The sequence below is a fragment of the Antedon mediterranea genome, chromosome 9, assembly GCF_964355755.1.
Source record: "Antedon mediterranea chromosome 9, ecAntMedi1.1, whole genome shotgun sequence".
Classification (NCBI taxonomy): domain Eukaryota; kingdom Metazoa; phylum Echinodermata; class Crinoidea; order Comatulida; family Antedonidae; genus Antedon; species Antedon mediterranea.
This window is the reverse complement of record NC_092678.1, coordinates 4,818,417-4,828,154: the sequence shown is the minus strand read 5'-3', so window position 1 is coordinate 4,828,154 and position 9,738 is coordinate 4,818,417. Positions and strand designations below refer to the sequence as shown.

General features: G+C 34.4%; 1 pseudogene; it reads left to right on the top strand.

The window, feature by feature from the left end:
• The first annotated feature begins 9,394 nt into the window (after positions 1–9,394).
• LOC140059636 (5S ribosomal RNA) lies at positions 9,395–9,512 on the top strand (annotated as a pseudogene).
• Positions 9,513–9,738: the final 226 nt, after the last annotated feature.

Here is a 9,738-nt window from a genome sequence, read left to right as displayed (position 1 = left end):
CATTCCCCTCCTATAGCACGTGGTTTCAGCAGCAGCAACGCACAGACTTTTCTCTCTGAGCGGCGTGCCAAAGACATTTTTGACATTCCATTCTCTAGGAACAACACGTGTACCTCTCTCGCAAATAAGGTGAACAGCGATTGCCAGGACAAGTTCAATAACTGGCGGTGAATAAAAGGTAACTGATATGGCGATCCAATAACATGCCGCAAAGAAAAAAAGAAAAGAATTCTGGAGCTCGTGTGAAAAAAGACTTACGTCCGACAATAATACTAGGCCTAAAATTAAACTTTAGCTAATATGCTTAGCCCTAACCTAGATAAGAGGCCTATGTAGAAAATAATTTAATCAATTTTGATATAATAATAGTTGGTGTAATATTTAATAATGATACACTATTCCTGTTTTAGTAAGCTAGGTATATTACGAACGATTTTTATTTATTGTTGTCCATGTACGTACTAATAAACCTGGCGCTAGTTTCCTTCGCTTGTATTTTTACTCCAAATTTGATAACTAACTTTATCGTGTGAATACCACACCTTAGAAGTATACCTCATGAGTACTTTAATGAAAGAATCACATAAAAAGTAACAAATAAATCCTTAAATTAATGATTTTACAGGCGTGTTTCTCGCACACTGTTCGCGAATTTCACTTATTCAATGTTCAATATTTTTGTTTCTATGGAGCGCCAAAAGAGCAACGATAATAGAGGACTAAATCTCAGTGGAATGCGTCAATTTCTCATGCATTTATTGGTGAAAAACACGTTTTATTTCAATATATTTGTTAATTTGTCAATAAAAATGCTGTAATATGTTACTGCTGATACTGTTCTGTTTTCAAAGAATAATAATCGATCCTAAATCAACATCACTACCTAGTCTAGACCTAGGACATCCTACTAAGGATATTATGATGAATTTTTCTATTTTATTCTTTAAAAGGTTAACGAAACCGTGTACATTATCAACAGTAACATTTTTCCGTACTGACAGTGACAAAATCTATTGAAATTGTACTTGATTTTCACCAAATAATGCGTTAAATTTAAATGGATTCCACAGAGTTTTTAGCCCTCTAATTAATTTTGCTCTTTTGGCGTTCCATAGAAACCAAAATATTGAACATTGAGTGTGCGAAATGCGAGAAAAACAACGTCTGTAAAATCACCAATTTAATGGATTTATTGTTACTTTTATGTGATTTTTCTTCATTAAAGTAGGCCTACTAATTCTAAGCTGTGGTATTCAGGATAAAGTTGGTTAAAATACAAGGCAGGTGCAAAAGGAAACTAGCCTAGCGGGCCTAGGCCTAGGCTACTTCAATTTCGGTGATTTCCTGCCTTGCAATTTTGAGAAATGATAAAATGATGCCTCGCATTTTTTGATGATGGTAAAACGATGCCTCGCATAAATTTCTGACTTGCCTCGCATGCCTTCCCTGCCTCGCTGCCTCGCACTTTGTTACTACCCTTTTTTGATGATGGTAAAACGATGCCTCGCATAAATTTCTGACTTGCCTCGCATGCCTTCCCTGTCTCGCGTGCCTCGCTGCCTCGCACTTTGTTACTACCCCTAGTAGGCCCTAGTTCAAAAACCTTTAAAAATTTGATAAATACCCAAAAAATGAATATTATTATTAACAATCTTTGGTTTTGATTTGAGTAAAATAAAGTAAAAGTGGGCCGAATCGTCCCGAATTAAAAAGAAATTAATACCGAGTTCACTTGAGCCGCGTTTAAACGAGGAGCTGACTTGACCCGCGGTCGACTTGGGCCAATCCATCGGTTTTAGGGCCGGCTAGTGATTAAACTGTTGTTTTTACGTGTTAAAACAATTTGATTGAAACAATTAATGAATAATTAGCCTAGGCTGACTTTTTAACTAAAAAATGTAAAAAAAACAAAGAAGGTGCGTGTTACTGTTACTCACAATCGAAGTCTTCGATTCATCTTTTCTTCTTTTTTAAGTTTCTATTTATCTATTTATTTGAATCAACTATCAGTAGGCCTATCAGAAGAAGACGCGGCGGTTTTGAACACTCATTTATATAGCAACGAAAATTAGTGAACCATAACGCACACGTTATGATGATCCAATAAAAAAGATCTAATCGTTGAATCACAATAATATCCATCAAAGATTGTAAACATAACACGTGCGGCATACAACAAAAATGTGTGACGTCCGTAACGCTCTATGTACAAAAGCGCCCTCGTGGTTGAACAAGTTTCTTGAGTAGTAACTGTGTGTAAGGTGTAGTTTGTAGTAAACAAATTGTATGGCAATGCTTTTATGATGATACGATTTATTGTTTATAGACAAGATACCACACATTGATTGTATGCAATTTAATTATACTTTTATTACAATGCTGTAAGACAAACACCACCATAGAATAATTCACAAACACGAAGTTCACAATCACTAAATGACATGTGTGATACCTTTAATTAGTTTCCTGCACTTTGTGCAAATAAATGTTCGCTTTGTATGTCGATGAGCATTGAATGAATTTTGTGTTCACGGCCCATCTTATCACACTTGAATGATTTAAATATAACATAATATTATGTCAAATTTACTACGTCATATAATTACTATAACCATATGTTTTTATTAAAGAAGTTAAAGAAAACGTCAGACTAAAGTTATACAATGCCTTAGTTAAACCAAATACTATTGTAGTGTTTGTGGTCTACTTCTACTTCATCTATCCGGGCAACTCTACCATTGGCACGATACGTCCCGCCCTTAATGAAGTTGAGGACTTCTGTCTGCAATCTGTTAAAAATGGAAACAGAATAAAATAAATGAGTGAAACAAATTAAAATATAATCAATATGGTCGATTATATGAAATTGGTCCGGATTCTATTACTGTGCGTCACAAAATAATATCCTATAAAAAAAATCATTCTACAGCCACCATTTCTTTTCTTCCCGACTTGGCCTATTTCTTTGAGCCAGAACCTATCCACACTGAATACCTTAGCTTGATGCAAATGTTACTGATGTCATCATCAGATAATCTCTGCGTTTAATCGCAGAATAAAATAGAAGTGTCTAGGATCTAGGCACACTCTAGTTTTGTTTGGTTTATCGATTACTACACTGTTTACCCAAGGTGTTGCTTTTGTCACTTTGGTCGTAACATCTTTCTGAAGCAGTCTAGTTTAGCTTTTTTTATTTAGTTGCCAAATGCATCATTTAAAAAATGGAATCATCGTTTTGTATACATTAATTCTTTTAAAGATGCTCGAAATTCATTGGCCATTGGATATTTCTAATCCCCAATTCATCTAACAATTGAAAACAGATTCTCGAGGAAATATAGGTTGAACCTTTCAGTTAGAATGAACTTAAACAGTGATCTACTAGTAGCTCAAACACGATATAAAATCTTCTGTCAGTTCTATGTGCCAGAATCCATCCTTTGCATCCAGCACATACGTCCCACCCCCATACTGTTGGGACGGTACGTCCCGCTCTGAAAAAAGTCACCTTATTTGTTAGTATAAACCCTATACTAATAACCCAACCTGATAGTCAGCCAATAGGTTTGATGAAAAATGTTGTCTTGGTTGCGATTGTTGTAGTCTATTTACTCAAAGCTAACATTCATGTTATCAATGTGTCTTAACTGTCTGTCTGGTGGTGTTTGTGGTCTGGGTGGCAAATTATGTTGTGGTCGTGGCAGTGAATTATGATGTGGTAAACGCCTACGTGGAGGTGGAGATATTGCAACACGTAGAGAGGAGCAATGAAAACCTCTTGCATTTCGTCCATAAGTGACACTCAATTGTTGTCTTCGTCTATCTGGGCAACTCTACTGTACTGAACTGACCTTCCTCTTAACCTGAAAGTTTTTTAATTTAGTTTTTTTACAGAGGCATGGCCAATTTTACACTTGCCTACTTGTGGTTTGCTTGCCCCTAAAAAAAACAATACGTTCTCAACCGCCATATTTATTATTTAGTAGTTTTTTGTTATGTATCTATCTTTTATTTTATTTTCCAAATTCGTCTGCCACAACGTGATGCAAGTGGTGCATTGACTTTTAATCTGACCTGATGTGTTCTTTCTTTAAACAATTAAATTAAAAATTTTCTGAGACCAGAAGTAAAAATCCATGTTTTGTGCTATTGTGTATGTGCTTTCACTAGTGCATTAACGGTATTTACAATCTTTGTAAGATCTTGAGCATTTCTTAAATGCTTCTTAACGTCAGCCACTATAAAGTAAATTGTTTTTACATTTTAACTTTCAATAATTTAATAGTTGTAGGGTTTAACCTGCACACTTTTTGAAAGTTATGGTTCTCCTTGAAAAGGAGTATTGTTAAATATATACTTGTAGTAGACAGCATGTTCAAATGAGTTTAAAATCTTTCTTAAAATATAACTGCATTATTTCTGTTTTTTCTTTCACTCCTAAAACAAGCCTTTTTTTGGTTCATTTTGTACTCTCCCATGTTTGCATTTTTTGTCAACTGTCGCCAACAGTTTTCTATTTGGAATTTCTATGAAATATTAATAAATAAATGAATGGGATAATTTTATTTCTTTATAATTGCAAAGACACCTACAGTCGGCGTAAGGTAAACACTGTCTTTGCAAAAGTATGCCCCTGCTTGTAGGGATAATGCTTGCCCTAAATTAATACCCGCTATAAAGTAGCCTTCTGTTGTTCAAAAATCTATTTTTATTTTGCCCTTTTCGTCTGCCACTGTGTGACACAAGTGGTGCATACAGAAGCCATTTAGTGCCAGAATCTCATATCTTTTCATCATTGGATAATCTCTACGTTTAATCTATAGGCACACTCTAGCTTTGATTGGTTTATCAATTACTGTTCACCCAAGTAAAGTGTTCTTGTGAACAATTTTTTGCTTGACATTTAATCATCTGTTAAACGCACATTTTTCAAGATGTGCTTGCAATCTTTCCCATAATAGATTTTGTTGTCGCAATTTGTGTAAACAACCAATACATGACCATTCCACTATCACAAACCATTTATAAAACACAACCAACCAAGACATAAACCTATCAAAAAGACATTTAAAAAGCCAACCAAGCAAGGCAGGTAGTATCAGGTTCAGCGTTGGTGATATTCCATCAGCTTTACATACAATGTAAATAGATAGATGAGGAAAGTAAGGCAGAATAAATTTGATACAATAACTTATAAATTATTATATAGGTACAATATAACAAAGACTTATTGATTAACAGGCAAAATGGTCTAAATAACACAACACATCTGTCATTTAAATTCCAGACAAAGACTAACAGCGGTCCCTGAATAAGTTGTTCATTTCAACTTCTCCATACATTATTCAAATATGTAGAAATAAATGATATGGACCATACAGTACAAGGTTCAATTACATTATTATATAGATTCTGGTATTTAAAAAAATATACTACAGTATAACAAAGTGTATTGCAATTTGTTACAAAAGCTAATTCCATTTATTTATTTATTCATGTATTTTGACTAGATTGCATTTCAGTAACATTTAGTAAGTAAACTATAAAAAACTTTATCCCATCTCGGTAGCAGTTTTACGAGGACTACTTTTCGGTCATAAGCAGAAAAGAATAGTTTGCTATAAAGATATTGGAGATGTAACAGAACCTAACCCAACACTAGCCCAACTATGATGGCTTCACACACCATTTGCATGTGTGGTTAAAATGTGGCAAGACACACATTTTTTTTTTTTTTGCATTTGTGGTAAAAAATGTGGCTGCATTTGGCAAAAGGGATTCTGTTAAGCTAACCCTCACTTTAGTTGGGCCAACATTTGCTCTTTTTTTAAACCTCTGTTCTTTACGGTATTATTTACCCTGATTATTTAAATGTTGTTGAAATCAACAAAGGAGGGATGCAAATATACGGCTCTGAGAAAAGGAACAACTGGTCGATTGCATTGAGTTTTTGTTATCTTGTTTTGTTTTGCTAAAGCATTAAGCTAGCTTCACACACTATCCTTAATTCATTTGCATATGTAGGCAAAATATGGTATTCTGTACCTATCTAGAATAAGTACAGTAACGCTCTAACCCTCTCTTCGGTTGGGCCAAAATTTGTTCTTGTGTGAACTTCTGTTCTTTATGGTATTTATACCTGTCTTGCTTTTTATTGTGCTGTTTGAGAACCACAATACTAAGCACTTGCAATATGCAGAAACAGTTCTTGTGAAGAATTGATCCCAAACACTAATCTTTATTCCAAAGTCTGTGTATACCTTTACAGGCTGACATGGTTAAATAAAAGTATCTTTTTCATTAGTGTGTCCATTCATGTGGATCATCACTTATAATGAACTTAGATGATGGAACCTGTGTTACAATGTGGCGTAAAACCTCCTATTTCATATTTCTGTAAGCACTTTAAGAGTGAGATATCTTCTCAAACTATTTGGCCAGTAGGTTCCCACTGATTTGACACATCAGGTTGGTTCTTATATTTTTTCCGTTTCAATTTAAGTCCTCAAGTTCTATTAATTTAGCCTGTTACTTTTGTTCTGCAGTAGAATTTACCTCTACATGGTTGTGCAACAAATTCGGCATCCCTTTGGCATGCAGTTATAATTGATAACCCAATAAAAAATATCTTCATGAAAGGCATTGGCATTTTCAAAATGGTCAATTCTGTGGATAACTTGTATCCCTCTATTTCTAATCCCTTTATCCTTTTGATTATTCTTAGTGTAATAACCTCATCCTTTACATGTGGTTAAGTCTCTTCTGTTGACAGAAACCAGAAACATGATAAATTGTACTGATAGAATACAATCATAAATTAATTTGAAATATTAAATCAAATATTATTTACCTTGATTTTTTCAATGTTGCTGACAATGACAGCACAAAAATCCATACTGTTTTTGTACTGTTTTGGTTATCTAAATCGCTCCTTACCTTCCTGTCTTGCTTAAGATAAAGGCAATTTCAAGTTATGACTTTGGTGACATTTACTACTTAATTGATAAATGGGATATTGTTTCACCTTTGCCCTAACATCACTCTTTTTGTAACCCTATCATCTTGTTAACAGAACTTTTATCCCTCAATTTCAGTAGCCTTCCACTGTATAAGCTTTAAGAGCTTTGTACACTATCCCTTTCATCTACCTCTTTTTCTCATTTCTATTTTTGGTGCTGTAAAACTTGTTTTACATCTGTACCAATATTAGATTTGTCTCCTTTTCTTTCTTTTTCAATATACAGTATATCAACCACTGATTGTTGTATACAGTAGTGCTGTTTTACCTTATGCAACACTAGATCTTAAAACATTTTTTAAGCACTATTACTTTTCCTACAACCAACAGTGTTTATGTATTGTCTTTATGCAATATAATCAGGCATAGTAAACACTTTCAACTTTGTTCTATTTTCCAAAGGAATTCATTATTTGTATGAAAAAAACTACCAAAATGCAGTTGTGTACTGGCGTTAAACCGACCCTGCAGTTCACCATAGTTGGTAATTAAAGACATGTCTTTAATTCAAATTTACTAATTGCTAGTTGCCTGATGTCTTTTGAGATTTGTACAAAAGAGAGACAACTATGAATTACCAATTCATTTAGGTCTATATGGAATTGAAGAAAAAAATTGTTTAAAAAGAACTAAAATACATTTCTAAAATTATGGACAGTTAAAATAATTCCGTAACAAGATACTGTACGTTCTTCAATGCCCTTGTATTTTTAAAAGCACTTACAACAACCAGGGATATTTGGACTATACTTACTATGCTAGTGTTTTAGCTGGAATTTAAATTAGCCTATGTTGATGCCCACATCCAATAAGTTTCAATCATCATTCTGTGTAAACAAGACTTGAACAGGAAAACTGTTGCATTCAGATTACAAATAACTAAATGTATTGTAACAATTGATAATAGTTTGTGAATTCAAAGAACAAGTCAGCCTCGTTACGTTAATGGGACATGAAGAATATGGAGGAAAAAAAAGAGAACTGAGAATTTGATATTTGACGGAAAACATTGTTGGCTATTATGGCCTTTTCATAAAAAAAAAACTGGTCAACAAGATACCAGTGAAAATTAAGCTACTCTGGTTGATAGGACAAGGAATTGATATTGACTTAAATCAATGTTGGCCAGTTCACTCAAAAATAGCTGTACCAAACACTATGTACCAGAAAATGGAATGGTTTTCAAAAGAAAGCCAAAGGCTTCTGGATGTTGCACGCAGAGAGCCGAAGAAGAAGAAAAAACATAAAACGAGACTGTGTAAATTAAGAAACACTTGATAGGACAAAGATGAACTAATTGGTATGACAGAAATCATAGTTCACAACAATAGCTGTAGAAAACACTACAATGTACCAGTTATGAAAAATGGAATTCTTTTAAAAGAAAGCCAAAGGAAGTTGCACACAGAGAGCATAAATGTTAAAGGCATCTTGTACAATCCTCAAACGATCTTGGCATTTCTTCAAAGACGAAACAAGGTCTATAATACCATTAGTAGTTAATTAGTGGTGAATTGTGGGGTCAGTTTATTTTTGGTTTATATCCTATGTATGCAACTAAAAGTTGACAAGAATTGACAGGTGTAGAAAATTTATAAACCACCGATTGATTTATCAGTATGGTTCAACAACATTGAAAAATCAAAGTATATCAAATATTTAATTTTTTAAACTTTCTCAGGGCCTTAGGTAAGGTTTCAGCCTGACCACTTTTAACTGCACTTGACATATCCACTGATCCATGTACATTTTCTGAAGGCCTTAGGTAAAGTTTCAACCTGACCACTTTTAACTGCATTCGACATATCCACTGATCCATACATTTTCTCAAGGCCTTAAGTAAGGTTTCAGCCTGACCACTTTTAACTGCACTCAACATATCCACTAATCAATGTACATTTTCTCAGGGCCGTAGCTAAAGTTTCAGCCTGACCACATTTAACTGCACTCAACATTTCCACTGATCCATTTACATTTTCTCAGGGCCTTAGGTAAGGTTTCAGCCTGATCACTTTTTCAGATCCCCTTTACAATACAGTGACTTGAATATGTCCATTTTCTTGAATATAGATTGCAATCAATAATTGACTGCACTCGACTTAAGGTTCATTTTCTCAGGGCCGTATATTTGTTTCCATCCATTGTTGATGTCTTGGTATATAATCAATATTTAGAATAAGTTACTGCAGTTACTGAAAATGCAATGTCAAAAAAAAGAATAAATAAATTGAAATAAGAAAACCACATCTGGTTTAATAAGTTAATTATTATATAAACAGAAACTTCCTTCTGGTTTTAATTGTTTGTTTAAGCTATAATTACAAACAAATACAAAAATGGATTATAATTGCACCCCCCTAATTTTTACCTGAATCATGATACGGCTTTACCACGTGGAAACACCGGTTCTCGTCAGATCACCGAAGTTAAGCAACGTTGGGCCTGGTTAGAGCTTGGATGGGAGACCATCTGGGAATAGCGGGTGCTGTATACGGACCTGGGGTCCCATTAGGCATTTGAAATCAGCACTGCTGACTCTTATGGCAGCCCCTGCATCTAGTATCTGCCACAGACCACTGGTCAAGGTGGGCACTGGACGAGAGAAGCCCTTGATCAATATCAGGACCAATCAAGGTGCTTTAAACAGTCCTGGCTTTGATTGTATCAAACCTGTTAGTGGCGGTAATTATCGCTGTTGGTTTCGATTGAATAAAATAAAA